This window comes from Nannospalax galili, unplaced genomic scaffold (genome assembly GCF_000622305.1).
Source record: "Nannospalax galili isolate Female #2095 unplaced genomic scaffold, S.galili_v1.0 scaffold252, whole genome shotgun sequence".
NCBI classification, from domain to species: Eukaryota; Metazoa; Chordata; class Mammalia; order Rodentia; family Spalacidae; genus Nannospalax; species Nannospalax galili.
The window spans coordinates 4,758,801-4,777,913 of NW_008333886.1; the positions used below are offsets into that span (position 1 = coordinate 4,758,801).

Genomic DNA, 19,113 nt, shown 5'->3' on the forward strand with positions numbered 1-19,113 from the left:
GTGGGTATGTGCATGTGAGTGCTTGTGACTGGTGACCAGGGAGGCCAGAGGTGTCAGACACCCCGGAGTTGGAGTTACAGGTGTATGAGCCACCACCTGATGGTGGAGGCTGGGAACAGGATTCAGGTTCTCTGCAAGAGAGCAACCCGAGCGCTGTCTCTCCAGACTTGGCGTCCAATAATGTTTTGGCAAAGGTTAAACCGTTTCTCTCACTTACGTGCATAATATAGGAAAATGTGAACAGGAATTTATTCCATAGGTTCTTTTTAACTCAAAAATACAGTCAAGGTATAGATGCACTCATGGAAACTTGGCCTCTTCTGAAGTCATGCAAAATAATACACATAGGGGTTGGAGAGATGGCTCAGTGGTTAAGAGCATTGCCTGCTCTCCTGGAGGCCCTGGGTTTAGTTCCTAGCACCCACATGGCTGCTAACAACTGTCTGTAACTCCAGGTCCAGGAGACATCACATCCTCTTCTGGCCTCCGTGAGCACTCCATGACATGGGTGCACTTACATACATGTAGGCAAAACAGTTAAAACATGAAAAAAATGCACAAGACTCTGTGGCTTGCATCCTCCCGGATAGCAGAACTCCAGCCAATGGCTTGAATACAAGTGAATTATTTTGGTAAGTAACTGTGAAGGAATGTGTGTGGTGGGTAGGAAGGTTTGAAAAGAGAGGGAAGAAAAGTCAACCTGACCACATTACTGAGCTTAGTCACTACTGCAGACAGCTTCAGCTTGGTTCTGCTAGGTACTCTTTGAGGAGTCATGTGAAATACGATTGTTCATAAACTGCTCACCTATGGAATATATTAAAGGAACATTTATCTTCTGGCTTTTGGTTTTCATTGTTTGGAATGGTAGCTTCATGGGGTATTAAATCTTCTCATTTCCAGCATTGTGCAATCATCAAATGAGGGTTGGGCAGGTGAGAGCACTTACAGAATAAAGATACTTGCTGCCAAGCCTGATGACCTGAGTTGGATCCCCAGGACCTACATAGTGGAAGGAGAGAACTGACTCACACCACTGAATTATCCTCTGACTGTTACATGTGAGCTGTCACACACACACACACACACACACAAATTGAAAAAAAAATTAAAAAAAAAAGTCTCTCACAGCAATAGCGAGAAGCCTTGGGATAGAAAATGTGTCTCAGGCCATCACACCAGGGTTAGCTGGTTGGCTAGTGTGAACAGGTAGGACTAGACGTAGGACATAGGGCCCAGGAAATGTCAACTTGACACTAAACATTGCTATTGTTGGGAATAGTCAAAGTGTAGAGAGGTTGACCTTGCATCAAATTGGTGTTTCCCAACTTAATTTATGTTTTATAAGTAATTACTAGTCTAAGAAGCAGAGGTAAGGCTTGGGAGTCTTAGTGTCGCCTAGGTGGAATAAAGTGACACTCAACTTTTACCCACAGTCTTTTCCCATAGCCCTACCTCAGAAATGCTTCAGTCTATGGCTTTAATTAGGGCATGGGAGAGGTGAGGGTCAAAGAAAATGGACTTTACTTTTGCCTTCCCATTGTAGAATCTAATGAATGTGGTGATCAATGGGTCTTCACCCCTTGGGACAGAATGACATCCTGGAAGCTTTGGCTCCATAGTTTGGTTCACAGTGAAAGGCGAGTCTTTGATTCTGTAAACTGGAACTTCTGCAGTATAAGGAAATTCCCAAAGGGAGGTGGGGGAAGAGAAGCAGGATATGTATGTTCCCTGGGATCTGAAAACCAGGTTTAGGAAAAAGTACCACTGAAAGCTGAGGACATGGAAATCTGTTTCCTTGCAGTGGTCCATAGCTGTGTGTGCCGCAGGAAGGCTTCTTTCCTCTCTAGGGACCATCTTCCTTTGCTGGCTCTCTGAGGCCCATGTTGCTACCGTCTGCCTTGAGGCTGCTTCCAGGATCTTCGGTCCCAGATGTCTCTACTGGGGTGCCTATTGTCATGGGACAGTAGATTGAGAAGAAGGGGTCTAAAGTGTGGGGTTCTTTGCTTTACACATCAGTGTTCTGGAATTGGCAAATGGATCAAAGTGGGCTTCTTTGTCTTCATGTTCAGCAGCCTGGCATTGGAAGGCTGGTTCGCATCCTTCCCTGGAACTTGTTTCTCAAACCATCCCAGAAGGTTATTCACCAAAGTCACTGAAATCAAAATGTCCTCTCTCAGCAGGAGAATATGACTAGACATGCCCTTATTATTTCTATTGGAAGCATTTCCCCTGAACCTCTAACTACCTCATCACATTTCAGATGACATTAAGAGATACGTCTTTAGTAACAGAATTCTAGGAGGGGGGGTAGTTTTGGTTATTTTCTTTATTATTGTTGTTAAAATGTGAATCATGCCCTTCAGTTGATGAATTCTCATTGAAGCTTCAATGGAAGGAGAAGATGAAATAACATAAATGATAGCTATAATTAATTTTATACTAAGCTTCCTTGATGAAATTAATATTGTCAGATGGAAATGTAATTTAAGCAAAACATGCTTATATGCTCATGTAGGCTGAGTTACACATTTGGACTTTAAGAAAAAAATCAGTCTTGCATTTCACAGAACCGCTTACAAAATGATTTAGCTTAATTGTTTGTACAGCTTTCTAGACATTATAGCTTTTTAAAAGGGAAATAGGGCACAGAGACAAAGGGAGAAAGACAAAGGGTCATTTCAAATTTGTTTCTACTATTTTGAAAAATATACAGGATACCTTAAATTTTAAAAGAAACTAGTTTTTTTTTTTTTCTTTTCTTTTTGAGACAGGTCTCCCTGGAGTCCCAGCTGGCCTAGAACTCACTATGTAGACCAGCCTGGCGTCGATTTCACAGAGCTACTCCTGTCTCTGTCTTCTGAGTGCAACACCACGCCCAACAGTTATTATTATTATGTTTTTACAGATAAAGGTTTTTGTTTTTAATGGCCTTATAAACAAAAGCTCCATTTCAAAATAAAAGCAAAATCCCAGACCATACAGATATTTACAGTGATTACATTTAACTAAACAATATACATAAATGTTCAGTTATGTTAACTGAATTTCTGAAGCAAATATGCTTTTAAAAATATATCAAGAAGCCAGGTGTGGTTGCACATGCCTTTAATCCCAGCCCTCAGGAGGCAGAGGCAGGCAGATCCTTTGTGAGTTTGAGCCCAGCCTGGTCTACAGAGTGAGTTCCAGGCAGCTGGAGCTACAGGGAGACCCTGTCTCAAAAAGATGAATCTATCTGTCTATCATCTATCTATCTATCTATCTATCTATCTATCTATCTATCTATCTATCTATCTATCTATCTATCTATCATCTATCAAGAACATTACAGAGTTAGTGCAGACGCCTAAAGATTTTCTAAAGTATTCACTTTAGTTGTTTAGATGCTGGTATTTCTAGCATAGGCATTTTCATGCACAAACACTGAACTCTTCGGCTGCTCCCTCACTGCTGGCTTGCAAACAGGAAGTCAGCCATTTAAAGAATACTTTAGCAAAGAATTCACAAACCCCAGTGAAAGAAAAACCAAGAACACAGAATTGTGCACCTTTACAACCATCACAACTGTGGCTGAAGATTGTTCATGTTCTTCTGAAATGAGATCTCAAAGCAGTAGAGTTCAAAATAAAAGGTTTAAACAAACAGCAAAAACCTGAGAAATGTACAGTTTCTCCACTAATTTGTGTGTCAATCACTTAGTTAACTTTTCTACTTGAAAAAAAAAATGTAATAGAAACACCATGTTTCACTAGTTCAGTTAATGCTCACAATTCTGATTTTGCAATTCACAATTACAGCAGCTGCAACTCAGGATACAGCATCACCGATCCTGTCCAGAGCCAGTTTATACTCAAATTAAGTTCTTACCAAGAATGTGGTTGTCCACAAGCACTGGCTAGAGCACGCATGCTCTGTAAAACGTCTAGACCTGGGGAGAAACGAATGCTGTGCCATCCTCATCCTCTGCTCTTCCGCTCCTTAGATACCTGGGGCAGGGGGCTGCTCATCCTGCCCAAGGGAGGAGGCCATCTGCTGTGCTGCTTTCACACTGTCCAATCAAATGTGTAGCCATAATGGTGGTTCAAGGTCCTAAACCGGACGAGGAATAGCTGTCTTAGATATAGCCATCTGGAGCTTCCTCTAAGCCCCGCCCACAACAATAATTTAACTACAAATGCTACAGAAAATCATCTACACAAACCTTCAACAAGAATGGACGTCTTCTTTTCACTAACCTTATTTTTGTTTCTTGTTTCTCCCTTGCAGCCTTTAGCCCTTGCCGTGGCAGAATGGTTCTATTAAAATGCATCAAAACATATCCTAATGATTCCGTACCGTTCTGGAGACTCTGCTCAACACCGAGATGTGCAGGGATGCTGGTGTATGGGCCGCATCAGTGAGTTGTTTTTCTTTTCGTCTTTTTTTTTTTTTTTTCTTTTGAACAGGGTTTCCCTGTAGCCCCAGGGGGCCTGGAATTTGCTATGTAGACCAGGCTGGCATGGATCTCACAGATATCTGCTTGCCTCTACCTCCTGAGCCCTGGGATTAAAGGCTGTGCCATCTTGCCAGGAGCCAGCAAGGTTTTAATCGGCTCTGTACGTATGTGTTGACTTGTCCTGTTGTCTCTGTACTTTTCTGTGAAACCAAATCATTAGGGAAAACTTACAGTGATGCCCAATACCCATTAGGAAGTCATCTGGTTTAAGGTCTCTGTGTATAAAATTCTTAGTATGCATATTCCATTCAAATTCAGTATTAAGTGTAATTTTTTGGTGTGAACCTTCTTGAACAGAAATTCAAGAAGAGGTCTTCAAGGCTGGGCTCCAGAAGACCCATGACTAGCACATTAGTCATTTTTCTTGTCCATACCATTGCATGTGGGGATGCCGACAGCACTTTGAAGAATCTGACATAGTCTGCTGATATATCACCTGGGAGGGCGCCTGGCCTTCTGCGAGTCTAGCATCACTGCTACTTCCTCATTGCTGATGATGTTGATCCTCCAAATAAAAGTCCCCAAGGAGCCAAACCGGATCTTCCACACAAGTTTCTACTTCCTACCAATGACGAATTAGGCCTAGGAGACACTGCTGTGCACCGTCCCGAGACGGGAAGATGGAGACTGGGGACAAGAACGTCCTGGAAGTGGAGGCTGGAGGCCGGGGGCTGGTCCACCAGGAAGAGGGCGGAGGGCCACAGGAAATGGAGAACCGAGGATTTCCAGGGCGCAAAGTTCACCTTTGGGGAACCTTCCCCGATTCAGCCATTTGTTACTACAGCTCCAACCAACACAAAGTTCTCCCCCGAAATGCTCCCCCCACAAATGGCCCCGCTACAAAATGGCTGTCCCAACATGTTCCCCACCACAAAATGCCTGTCCCAAAATGGCCCCGGCCACAAAATGCCCCGGCCACAAAATGCCCCGGCCACAAAATGCCCCGGCCTGGAAACAGCTTTCACAGCACAAAATGGTTCTCAAGAAACTAGTATTTCACAAACATCTTAGTATGTTCTGACAATAGCTTGATTTTTCTTTTTCTTTTTTTGCTTGTTTGATTTGTTTTGTTTTGTGTTTTTGAATGAGGGCCTCTCTGTAGCTCCAAATGGCTTGGAACTCACAAGTAGCTTTGTCTCCATCTCACAGAGATTTGCCTGGCTCTGACTCCTGACTGATGGGATTAAAGCTATGGCACCACACCCAGTTGCTTTATGTTTCTAAAAACAAAATTCTGGCCATTTAAAACAGTACATCTAAATGGAAATAAATTATATTAACTTGTTACAAAAACTTTAAAATGTATTTACCCAACAGGTCAACATATGTTATGGACGAGTACACACATCAGCGTCAATTGCATGCCTGAGTTTTTTGTCTTTATATGACATTTTAAATAATTTTAGTAGCTGGTCAGGAGAAAAAGCAATAAGGACCACAGAAAGCTCACTGATTTCTGGTAAAATTTCCAGTGTTCTCCAAAATCTATAAACATCACAAACCAATTATTCCAGGGGAAAAAAAATTGCTTGCAGCTTGTCCCTTAATCTAAAACCAAAAGTGTTACTTATAATGACCAGGGAGGGAAGTTCAGACAAAACTCGAGATGATATGTAACAAGTCAAGTGCCATACTGAATGAGTGTTGTTTTCTAAGCAGTTATAGGTACCAGGTTTTAAAAAAAAATCAAACCAAATCAAAGGAATCCTACACTAGAACAGGAACCAAGTTTTTTTTTTTAAAGATATATTTTATACTCAAATCATATGTAAATAAGAAGAAATTTTATTGTAAGCCTATTATGTGATTGCCAGTTATTAGAGTGTGAGCATAAAATGTTTTTGACAGGCATTTGGATACTTGTTCTCCAGCTGGAAGTGCAGTGCTGTTTTGTTAGGTTGTGGAGACTTTGAGGCAGGTGGCGCAGCTAGAGGAGATGGCTCACCAGTGGGCTGGGCTTTGAGGGCTGTAGCCTGACCCCATTTCCGGTGTGAGCTTTCTGCTTCCTGTCCATCACAGTAATGTGAGCAGCCTGAGGGTCCTGTTGCTGTGGACTGAGCCTCTGTAGTTACCTTCCTTTCCCCACCATAGTGGACTGCTATCCCTTCAAGTGTGAGCCAAAAAATCCTTGCTCCCTTAAGTTCCTCCTGTCAGATATTTGGTCACAGTTGAGAGAAAAATAATTAATGCACGAGTATAGTCAGGAAACTGTCATACTCAAACTGAAAAAATTAGGTGACAGTTTATTGTAATTTTTTCAACAAAGTAGATACAAAAATTCTAGTGAGTATCATTCCTTCCAAGCTTTGAAGCTCAATGGACTCTAATGTGAATATCCCGAAGCCCAGTTACCCACTAGGGCCGTCATTGCAGCCATGATTGGATGATATCCCAAATTTTGAGGTATTTCCCAAAAGATAGCCAGGTTAGTTTATATACATACTCAGCTGACCCGAGGCAAATGTTCATTCTCTTCATTGCTTTTCAAGCTGTGTTTGTCTGAAATTCTTTCCTGAAAATCCTCCACTGTACAGCTGCTGGGCCACCGTACCGATCCTACTGCTCACAGTAGGACTTCATGTACGAACCAGAAGCCTCCACAGGGGTTTCGTGTGGTAAGTTACTGAATGCAGGGATTTATATGCTTACAAAGTCATTGAAAGAGATGTAGGAATAGGTTCAGGTCCAGAATGATCTAGAACTGACTCACTTCAAAGAGCTGTTGACATTTAGGCTGCCATTGGAGAGAGGAGTTCAATGCCTGTTTGTGTACATGACCTAAGTTCAAGAAGTTGTTATCACTGTCATCCTTACTGCTGAAGGGCCTCAGCACCCCAGACAGCTAGAAATGGACACTTGTAGCTATGCATCATGATTCAGAAAGCCAGAATCAAGAGTTAATCACTTCACCAACTGCTGCCACAGCTCGCAGCAGCATGTCAACACTCGGAAGCCGGGTGTTCAGGAGAAAGGCTGTTTCTGTAACTTGACTTGCTGAAATAAACAACTGAGACAGGCAGGAAAGTTGCCTCTACTTCAGTTCTATTTTGTACTGAGTCCTCTACTAGGACAGGGCTCATCCATATCCAGAACCCTCCTGGTTTTAAGCTTCTTAATCTCTCTTCCTAAGAAGAGTCTGGAAGGGTAGTTAGGAGAGCCATGGTGCAGCGCCCTTCGCACCGTGGTTAATCTTTTCAGAGGTATCTGGATATGCTCTTTCCTACACTGTATGGATAGTACATAGGTAGGCTTCATATAGATGAATGTCTAAATATATTGCATATGTTAAACATAACACAAGCAAATGCATTGTGACTTTTTTCTCCCCTTCAATTATATCCTAGCTGGATGAGGCTGTATGGATGTAACTCATTTTTTAAAACAGTGACTGGTATCAGCATGTGACTTTTCAGTTTTTGCTGGAACTAACTCCGCTGCAGAAACATGCTGTACATACAGTCTGACACACTAGAGAATGGTATCACAGTATAGATTTCTCAAATTCAAACTCCATCCATATTCAGAATTTTGTAACATATTGCTAAATTGTAAGAGTAAAAATATAGAACCCAAGTATTTTCCCTGACTAGCTTAGGAGGTCCTTGGTTCATGTTCTTGCCAATATTAGCTATTTAGTTTCTGCCACTCTGAAGGGGAAAAAAGAATTGTTCATTGCTTAATTTTTCTTTTTGGATTACAAGTAAGGCTGACCCTTACTGTGTGTGCTTTTATACTTTTAGTTTTATGAATTATTTGTTCAGGTACTTTGCACATTTAAAATTAGAAAACTATTTATTTAAATAAACACATTATAAAAAGTATTTGTTTATTATTAGTTTAGAATATTTCTAATATGTTTCATGGGATTCTTTTGTTGTACAGAATGTTTACATATCTATATCATCAAATGTGTCCCTTTTTTCTTTATATTTTCTGTATTTTGAATTGTATTTAAACTGTTTTGCATATGCTAAGATTATTAAAATTTTCTTTTAGTTCCTTTTTGGATGTTGCATTGAGTTTGTGAAACTCAAAGATACAGTTCTACATGAGGCTCCCCTCACTTCAGATGTCTCCTGTAAGTTTGGGGGCCTCTAGGCCACCCTCACATCTGACCAGCTGGTTACCCATTCAGGACTTTCCATGGCTACCCTCAAGTTTGATAGTTCACTAGAAATTAGTAGGACTCACGTAATGTTCCACTCTTATAATGAAAATCTTACTTGATGAGAAGATAGGCATTAGAAGCAGCCCACAGATGATCAGGTGAGCCCCAGGAGGATCCAAACACAATGCTGTCAGTCATCTTCTCCCTGGGCACCCTGGACGGTGTCTCCTCCCTCCCAGCTCTCATGTGACAACACAGAGTTTTTGCCTACTGTGGAAGCTCACCCAAGCTTTGGTATCTAGATTCTTGATAAGGTTCCTTTACATAGGCATGATTGAACTGTTGGTCATGTGTTTGAACTCATTTTTTGGCCTAATCTCTTGGGGAAATGAGAATGATATCAAACATCTTAAAGCCCCAACTATTTAGTTATATGGCTGGTATTTCTGATGCTCTTGATTCATCTTTATTTAGCGCAAGCTGCCTAGGTGTGCATCATGAGTAAACTTTTTTTTTTTTTTTTTTTTTTTTTTTTTTTTTTTTTGGCTTTTTGAGATAGGGTCTCCCTGTAGCTCCAGCTGTCTTGGGACTCACTATGTAGACCAGGCTGGCCTTGAACTCACAGAAATCTGCCTGCCTCTACCTTCTGAGTGCTGGGATTAAAGGTGTGTGCCACCACACTCGGCATGAGTAAACTTTTAAGTACAAACTGTCAGTGTGATCCACAAACATTATCTTCCAAGAGCTGGGTCAAAAGCCAGGCTTTAATTTGGACAGTTTATTTGCTCTGCAAATATTTGATAATGTTAACATATGGAGATTTTAATGTTTTTAGAGTATTACTTTCCTCGAATGAGTAGCTGGCATTTTAGTAGTTTATTGATATTGATATTTGATATTATTATGAAATGGGGTATGTGTGTGGGTGTGTATACACTTACAGAGATCAAATGTAGGGTTTCGTATATGCTAAGCAGGCATGCTACCATTGAACTACACCTCTAGCCCTTGACACCTTCTTTAGCATGTACTGGGTATACACAAAACACACAAAACTTCTGATAACTGTAATTGCAAATCATTTTAAAGTGGTGTATGCTTTGATAAGTGGTTGGTCAATTTTTAATTAATTTTTCTTTTCCCCAAATAGTTTTTGTAGTATATGATTTTGTCAGATTAAAAAAAATCCATCTCTAAAGGATTTTTATTGGGATTATATTGATTTTGTAGATGTCCTTAAGGTTAGGATCATTGGGCTATTGAATTTTCTTACTCAATGTGATGGTGCACTACTCTGTTTACTTAGTTGCTCTTAAAAATGTCCTTCAGTAAAACAGAATTTCCTGTCAATATTTCTTGAATGCTTTAAAGATTGTTTTTAGACATGGTGCCTCCTGGTATGAAGTTTTGAATGGATTTTTTTTCTGTTATCATTTCTGATTATTGCCTACAGATACAGCTTATAGATTTATGTGTTAAATATAGTTCAGTATTAAATTATATTTATTAATTCTAGTAGTTTTTTATTTTGAGTGTGTGTGTGTGTGTGTGTGTGTGTGTGTGTGTGCATGTGAAGGCCAGAGGTCAATGTTGGATTTTTCCTCTCAATTGTTCTCTACCTTATTTTTTGAGACAGGGTTACTCACTTAAACCGAAGCTCATCAACTAAGCAAGACTAGTCCAGAAAGTCCTGCAGAGTCTCCTGTCTTGCCCACCTGCCCCCCACTCCCAGCACTGAGATCACAGGTATATGCCATGGCACTAAGCTTTTTTATGTGGGTTCTGGGGATCCAAGCTCAGGTCCTCATGCTTCACAGAAAGCACTTTACTCACTGTGCCATCTCCCCAGCCTTGTCTTTGGTATTTTTAGACAGGTAATTATATCATCTGCATAATGATACCATTGACCCCTTATGAATAAATATTGGAATGTAGGAGTGAATAGTCAGCGCAGAATAGAAGTTTGCATGCACGGGCACCATGAGTCAGTTCATATTTAATGTAAATGTTTCCATTTCTTCACTTTTTAAGTATGATATCTGCTCTATCTTTTTATATTATGTCCTTGTGAATTTTAGTAAAATGTTTCTATTTCCATGACACCAAAATTCAATCAGGAATGAGGGCTTAATTTATAAAGTGATTTTGAAACTTAGCAAGCACAATTTATCTTATTTATAATATTTTATTAAATCACTTTTTCATTCTTTGATTAATAGTTGATTGAATCCTGTGTAGTACTTTAATACACTGTAGGATTTAATTTGCTAAGATGCTATTTAGGGGTTTTATAAGTTGTTTTGATCAATAGGACTTTTCAGTGTTCTCATAGCGTAGAACTGACATCAGAACAATGCTACCCTGAGGGAGTAATCTGGGGAAGCGTTCTTCAGTCTTCTGTGCTTTAGAACAGTCTAAATAACACAGGAATGTGGTTTTTGAAAGATGGTAGAAATTACTTATCAAACAATTCAAGACACACAGTTTTGCAAGAGCAAAACTTTAAATTTCTTCTTTGACTTTTTGTTTGCTTGTTTTCAAGGCAGGGTCTCCCTGTGGCCCCAGCTGACCTGAAACTTGACCAGACTGGCCTCAGTCTCATAGCGATCCATTAGTCTCTGCTGTCTGTGAGTACTGGGATTAAAGACATACACCACCACGCCTGGCTCTCTTCTTTGACTTCTGAGCTGTTGAGCTTTCTACTTTCTTTAAAGATAGTCTCTCCTACCTTTATTTTCAGTTTTTTTTTATTGGGTGTATACCTGTGTATTTCCATTTAGAATCTCAAGTGTTTCCCCATTCTGTATTTGTATGTTTTCATTTCTTTGGCTTTTTCTACCTTGTATTTTCTTTCATTTTTGGCTGAGTGATTAAATTTGCAAAAGCTATATGTAATTGAGTCAGGGTTTGGTTTTCCTGATCAACTTTACTTAAAACTTTCTCCTTATCATATACTTATCCCTTTATTAATTCCTTCATTTGATTTTATTATGTGCAGAGTCTTGCTCTGGGATTGTCTATATGAGCCACCATGTCTGAATCACCTTCATTTGACTTTGATTAGGGTCATTTTGTGATTTTAAAAACTTTGGCCAGGCATAATGGTGACACATTTAATCCTGGCATGTGGGAGGCAGAGGCAGGTGACTCTGTGAGGTTGAGTCCAGCTTGATCTACAATCAAGTTCCAGGTCAGTGAGGATTGCCTGGTGAGGCCGTGTCTCAAAAAATCAGCCAACCAACGAACCAACCAACCAACCAACCAACCAACCAACAAACCAAAACCAAAACGATAAGCACAACAACAAAACACCCATCACTGGGGCTGGAGAGTTGGCTCAGCAGTTAAGAGCATTGACTGTTTTTGCAGAAAATCCAGGTTTGATTCCTAGTATTCGCGTGGTGGCTAACAACCATCTGTAACTCTAGTTTCAGGGGATCTGACACCATCTTCTGACTTCCACAGGCACTGCACAACATGGGTGTCCCTACCTACATGCAGGCAGTATACCCATACACATAAAAAATGAAAATACTAAATAAAGTATTTAATAACCAAACCAAACAAAAAAACCTCTCATTACCAACAATAAAACTACACATTTTCTGTATTCACATTTTTGGATTTGCAGTGCTTCTATTTCATCAATTTCCAGATAAATTGAAATTCAGTATTTTATAAAATGGTTTATTATTTATTTATTAATTTTTATGTGCATGTGTAAGCCTGCATGAGTATATGTACACCACATGCAAGCAGGTGCCTTTGAAGGCCAGAAGAGGGCATTGAATCTCCTGGAGCTGGAGTTACAGGCAGTTGTGAGCTGCCATGTAGGTACTGGGACCCAAACCCGTGTCCTCTGCAAGAGCAGCCAATGTTCTTAAGCACCGAGCCATCTCAATCTTGATTTCCTCTTTTACCTAAGAATTACTTGCATTTGGTTTGAAAATTTTCAAGTGATTGAGGTTAAATTCTAACTTTATTATTATGATCAGGAGAAAAGTGTGATGTATTTCATGGGCTTATGCATTGTTAAGTTTCATCAGTGTTTATGGAACTTAAAAAGAGCAGATAGAGGAATAAAGAATGAAGATGGGGAAATGGAATGTAGAGAAGTTTTGAGGAGGACAAGAAGTTCAGTGTTGGACATTGTGCCTGAGGTATCTCTTAAACATTCAAATGGAGTTGCCAAAAAAGCAGTTGCCTATAACTAGTCAGAGCAGAGATTGGAGAAATCACCTGGAGATACAAATTTAGGGGCTATCAGCTTATTGATGGCATTTAAAACTTAACAGTTGATTGAGCTTACCAAGAATGTTGTTGTAGACAGATTGCAAAGGATGGGAATCAAGACTGAGCCTTGGGTCTCTCCATTATGAAGAGGCTGGAGGGAGGTGAGGGGGAACCAACCAGGAACTTACAAGGGGACTACCACCAAGGGAAGAAGAAAACTAGGAAATGGTGCTGCTTTAGAAGCTTAATTGAAGGAAGATCCCCAGGGGAAGGAGAAATTAGTGGCTTGAAATGTTGCTGATAGACCCAAGAGGAAGAGGCCTGCAGACTGACCCTTGACTTTTCCAGAGCAGGTCTCTCCACTGCAGTACTGTCACACTTGGATCCTGAGTAGGTGTCCTGTTCTTTACTGCTGTATTAAATACACTTTCCTAGGCATTAATAAATGTATCGGTCAGCTTCATCTGTTGTAACAAATGCCCTCAATTGTGTGATTTAAATAACAGGAACATCTTTCTCCTCATAGTTCTGGAGTTGGAAGTTTAAGATCAAGACTCTGTTCTCACTGGTTTCTGGTGAGACCAAACTTCCTGACTTGTGCCTATCCTTACATGGCTATTCCTTGATGCATGCCCTTAGAGATAGAAGGAAAACGTGAGCTCACTGGTGTGTCTCTTCTGATGAGGAGTGTGTCCCAAACAGCCTGTTTCCTCAGCGGGGCGGGGCCTGCTGGGGAGAATTGACTGTGCAGAGCTAGCTGAGAAGGGAGGGGCTTTCTGCGCCATCTTGGACAGGAGCTGGGCAGGCATGTGACAGCCAGGTGCACGAGAGCGGAATGGCTGGGTATTTACTGACCTGGGGCGGGACTGTGGGCCCATGAGGCATGGATGAAAGCTAGTGGTGACTGTGGGTGGGCCGTGGGAGCCATCTGGAGTGACCGGCTTTGAACCACAGGGCAGAGCTGGGCACTGGGTATACAGTTCTTTGTGAGACTGTTCCTACCTCCAATGGTATAAACTATAATAAATTCACATAAAGATATGGTATATGGTTTGTCTGATAGCGCAAGAGACCCGGAGAGGACTCGCGAGGAAGAGTAAGGGTCCCACATTTAATTTTCATACAGGTCCATTTTCAGAAACAACAAGGTGTGTGTGGCCTGGATTTTAACACATGTGTTTTAAGGGGCATAAACATTCAGCCACAACAATAAGCTATCTGGCTTGCTACCTGCTTTAATAAATAAAGTTTTGTTGGAACAAGGCTATACCGATTAGTTTTGTACTCAAGAGTAAAGTTGGGTAGTTGCAGGAGAGCCCTCATGACCCATAGAATTCTGTATTTACTTTCTGATTCTTTATAGAGATTTTGCGAACCTCTGTTCACATCCTAATTCCTCTGAGACAAAATTGGTTTTTCTTCTGAACCCCTGTGGTTTTTATTTTATGGTACACACACCTGACTCTTTTAATTCATTATTCTGTATTGTTCTTTTTACATGGGACCATTTGCCTCTCAATTGTATTAAAATCTCTTCAAAGGCAGAGACTCTGTGTTTGTTTCTACCACAACAGGAAAATGTATATACAATAAATATACATTATATGTATATTTAATATGTATAAAATAAATATACATTGTATGGTTGCAGATTTCATTGCTTGCTCTACTCATGATTCAAAAGTTTTTAAAAGTTTGTAATTTTCATCATATATATTCATTCTATATGACTGTATTACATAAGAACATTTTCATAAAAGTATACACATACTGTTAGCCAGGTACACACCTTTATCCAGTTCTAGTGCAGGGGTTATATCAGATAAGTTTGACTGACAGCACTCCTTTGACTTCATTTGGAGAGCCACTGTGCTCACAGCTGCTGGCTGGTAGCTCTGTAATGCTAACTCTCCAAATTCATTTCTCACTGTGGCTCCTAAACCAGACATAGACTCTTGGCCAAGACCAACTGACCCCACACTGACCAATGACTAATCACTCTTTTTGGAGCCTAGAATTAAGAAAAGTAGAGATTGGTATTGAAGATCAGTTCTGAACCCCGGAGGTTTAACGTTCATTCAAGTTCAAGGGTGAGAAGACAAATATTGGCCGTCTACAGCAGAGGAAACTTGCCAGGAGAGAGGGAAAAAGAACAACAGTGAAGAGAGTGTTTCGCTGAGAGGTGGTGAAGTGTGAGAGAAAAGTAGAAATGAGACCAGAGAAGGAAAGACCTTGCAGAAATGCTGAGAATCACCTTTGTGTCTCACATCTCCCTTCCTAGTTTTCCCTCACACTGTACACATTTGACTCATCTACATCTACAAAACAAATAGCATCACTGTTCTCTAAAAGCTGATAATAGTAAAGCACTAGGAGGACCTGTCATATATAGAAGACAGAGAAATTAAGTGCCTAAGGATTAACAAAGGTAAAACATACTATATTGGAAATAATCTATGTTACATGCTGCCCTTGGAAAATATGGGTTCTTGCATACTCTCTGAGCAAGCTCCTCTGACTTTCGTGATCCAGCATGAGAGAATTTATGTTCCATGAAACCAAAAGAGCCTTGACTATACCACATCAACTAATGAGAGCAATTTCTCAAAGCTCAGCAGAACAGACTCATTGGGTTCCCACATCCTCAGGGAGTAAGATCAGAATATACAGCGACCGTATTAACTGGGAGAAGAGGTTGGAGACATGGATGCTGAAGAACTGTGTGATTATGCAGGGGAGGAAACAACCTTTCAAAAACCAATGGGAAAGTAAGAGGCTACGTGAAACATGGCAGGAAGGGTAGAGACGTAACAGAGATTGGATGTGGGAAAATGTGTGTTGTGAGAACTCTTTCCCTGGGGAGATGTAAACAAATCTTACCCCTTCCTTATAGGCACTAATGACAAACCCAGCGTATGACTCCACTGAAGTCAAACTTGAGGAACTAATGCATTTATTGTGCTTCCTTACAGAGCATGGGTGAGGGGTTACTTAGAGGAAGGTTGTTGATCCCAAAGTCATACTGTTAGGGTTCAGATCTTCAGCAACCCTCACCCCAGTGCAACAGGACCTCACGGTTTTACAAGCCCTCTGAAAATATAGGAACTGACTTAATGAGTACCCTGACCATCTGCAGACAAGATAAACAGATTCTCTACACCTTTGACCAGAGACCCGATTGCTACAAGAGCTATTTCATCATAGCCTGCTTCCCTTTTGATAATCTTACAAGATAAACAGACCCCTTATCCCATGAGCCAGATCCTGGTTCATGGAAGGGGGAGGTTTGACAGAGGCTATTCTCTCCTGATAAGCCCTGGGCGCTCTCTCTCCTGCCTAACTTTTAAAAAATATCTTCCCACCTTCCACATCTCCCCAAACACCCTATAAAAGCCCCCAGCCAACAGCCTGTAAACTGTCAGCTCCTCTATCCCAAACTGAGGACTGTCCTGTGCATTTTCCCTGCCAATAAACTCTATTCCTCCAGAGTTCTTGTCTGTGTCCTGGTGCTTTCTCCTAATCTTGCCTCAATTTACCTGTCACAAACATATCACTGAAATCTCGCCCCAGCATGGATGGCAAGTTTCCCATAGCTTCATGGATGGTGTCTCCCCTTCAGTTAACCTTCCATGGTCTGTATATTCTCTTCACCTCCTGAGACCACAAGGCTCTGTGCAATTAGAGCAGAATTATAACTATCAGGCAGGGGGTCACAGGAGTGCTAGAATGTCAGGTTCAATGACCCTTCCAGCCACTTCTGCTATGAGGGAATGTCAAAAGTCAACAACCATGGCTGTTGTGCTTAAGGGTAGCAGTCTACAGTGTGTAAGCTAGGTGGTTTAAACAGTACAATTAACTCAGTGACAAAATCACAGCCTATTAATACTAGAGAAAAAAAGTTTCTTTTTATATTTAACATGGTCAAATTCAGACCCATAAATTTGTAGTAAAAAAATGCAGTGTCTTATAGGCTAAAAGAGATAACATTCAAGTTACTACATAATGAAGATTTTAAGTTCAGTGCAGAAACTTAAGGACAAATAAAGCACTCTGATACTTCAGGAAAAGAAAACTCTGTTAACTTTGAAACACTTTCATTATCTCTTGTGTTTGTTACAAAACAAAGGCAGATTCTGGAGGTAAAGCTGAGTTTAGGCCAGCCAGTTCCAGTCCTCTACGGGGGCTCATGGTTCAGCCACTAAGCTACCTCGATTCATAATTTGTTGATTAAAATAATGGGGTCATTACAAGAGCTACCTTTAGACCTGTTATCCATTGCCACTCCCATTACATTACCTTAGTTTCACACACAGGATCCTCTGTGTGTTAGGGTTTACAATCACTCACATGGAGATTGTTAATTACACAAGAACCTCAGAGTTTATTTGTAGTTGAATATGCACAGACATGTTAAGGGAACCAGGGGTAAATAGGTAGTGTCCTAGTAAAACATGGTTCGCTTACTGTGTGTCCTTGGGCAAGTCACCCAAGCTCCTTTGGGTTTGAGTTCCTTTATAGGTCAAGGTTTGGGTGTTGTGAGATAGAATGAAGCTGGAAGGTAGTGGTTTGAGGTGATCTCTAATATCACTTCCAGCTGTAAAATTTGATGATTCTCCAAGGCCAGGAGCAAATACAGTCTCTCTGACACTGAAGGCTTTTGCACAAAAGACAAAGACTGACTTTCGTCTTCCATGTAGGATAGACTAGAATTTAAACACTGAACAAAGCTCCCTAGATTTAGGTTAGAGATAGGGAAGACTTTCCAAACAGCAAGAATTATTTATGGGTGTGAATTAACAAGGGAAAATGGGACATCAGAACAGGAGTGATTTCCACCTCTCTCTAGACAAAGCATCCTCATATGAAGACTATGTTTGCAGTGAGAGATGGGGAGAAGTGCCCATGGGGTGACAGAAGAATGGAGAGGTTTGTGGCCTTTGTCTTCTAGTGCAATGGACGGAGGCAGGACTTGACAGTTTGTAGTCCTGGATTTTGTTAAGTTTATGCCCCCTGAAGTATGTAGCAAGTCTGAGTGATAGTGCTTTGCACTTTTGTACGTGTTCACGTATGTGTATACACGTGGAGTTCACAGTACAACCTTGGTTGTCATTCCTCCTTTTCCCTCCTTGTTTGAGACAGTCTCTCACTGGCTTAGACTTCAAGTAGACAAGACTTGCTAGCCAGCAAACCCTGGGGATCTGCTGTCTCTACCACCCCAGCACTGGGATTATAAACCTGCAGCACCACACCAGACCTTTTTTACTTGGGTTCTGGGGATTGAATTTGAGTTCTTGTGTGCTTGCAAAGAAATAACTTTCCTGACTGAGCCATCTGTCCAGCTCATCAGTGTGCTTTGCATTTTAACCCATTTAGCCCCCAGAACACACCGGGTTCGAGGATAATGACTCCATCTAGATGTTATCACTGTGGTTCAAAGGATAGAAAACTGCAGAAAATGATACTGTTTTAGAAGTGGCAGATTTTAGGGCTATCAAAGCAACCATTCTTCTTCTATCCTGGTCCCCCTACCCATGTTCCCAAGCTGCGCGTAAGCAATGTAGCTGGTCATATGACCCAGTGGAAAAAAAAAATGCTGTCAGCAGCAAGGGTCCAGCTGAGCTGTGGCACTGAGTTTCAGCATTCCAGCCCGTGCAAGTGACTCTCAGTCCCTCGTTACGACATTAGTTTTACCAGATGTATTTAGGTTAGATGGACACTTTGAAGTTGCTCTTAGAATACTTTGCATTCTGTTCCTGCCGTCTCCAAGTTCAGTTTCTCTTGGATCCATCCCTGTGGTCTGAGTCTCAGTTTTTGTTGCTGTTGTTTGTTTTCCCACCATGGGATTTTCACAGAAAATGTTTCGTCGCCTCTCAGGATACTTTCATATTCCCCTGCGGAAGTTTATTATTTCTTTTGTGTGTTTTTTTTTTTCTCTTCAATTATGGAGCTGCAGTTGCCCCACTAGGGGGCCACAAGTGCTACAGTCAGTGCTGGCTGCCGGCTGTACTCAGCAGAATTCTCCAAAGTTGAGACCAACACGTTAGGAAGGAAAGCTTCGCCATGAACTTCTGGACCTTCAGACCCGTTTGTTTCGATGCTGGAGTAGATTGTGTGTCTTCAGAAGGACAGGGAGCTGAGTATAGAAACTTAGATCAGGTTTGCAGCTTTAAATGATGCTGGAGCTGTTTTTTTTTTTTTTTTTTTTTTTTTTTTTTAAAAAAAAAAAAAAAAAAAAAAAAGAGGACGATAAATCTTTCACTGTGATATATCAAAATAA

The 19,113-nt window shown here is 40.9% G+C and overlaps 1 pseudogene; it reads right to left on the reverse strand.

The window, feature by feature from the left end:
• Positions 1-19,113, reverse strand: part of LOC103730585 — a 68,250-nt pseudogene that overhangs the window by 15,681 nt on the left and 33,456 nt on the right.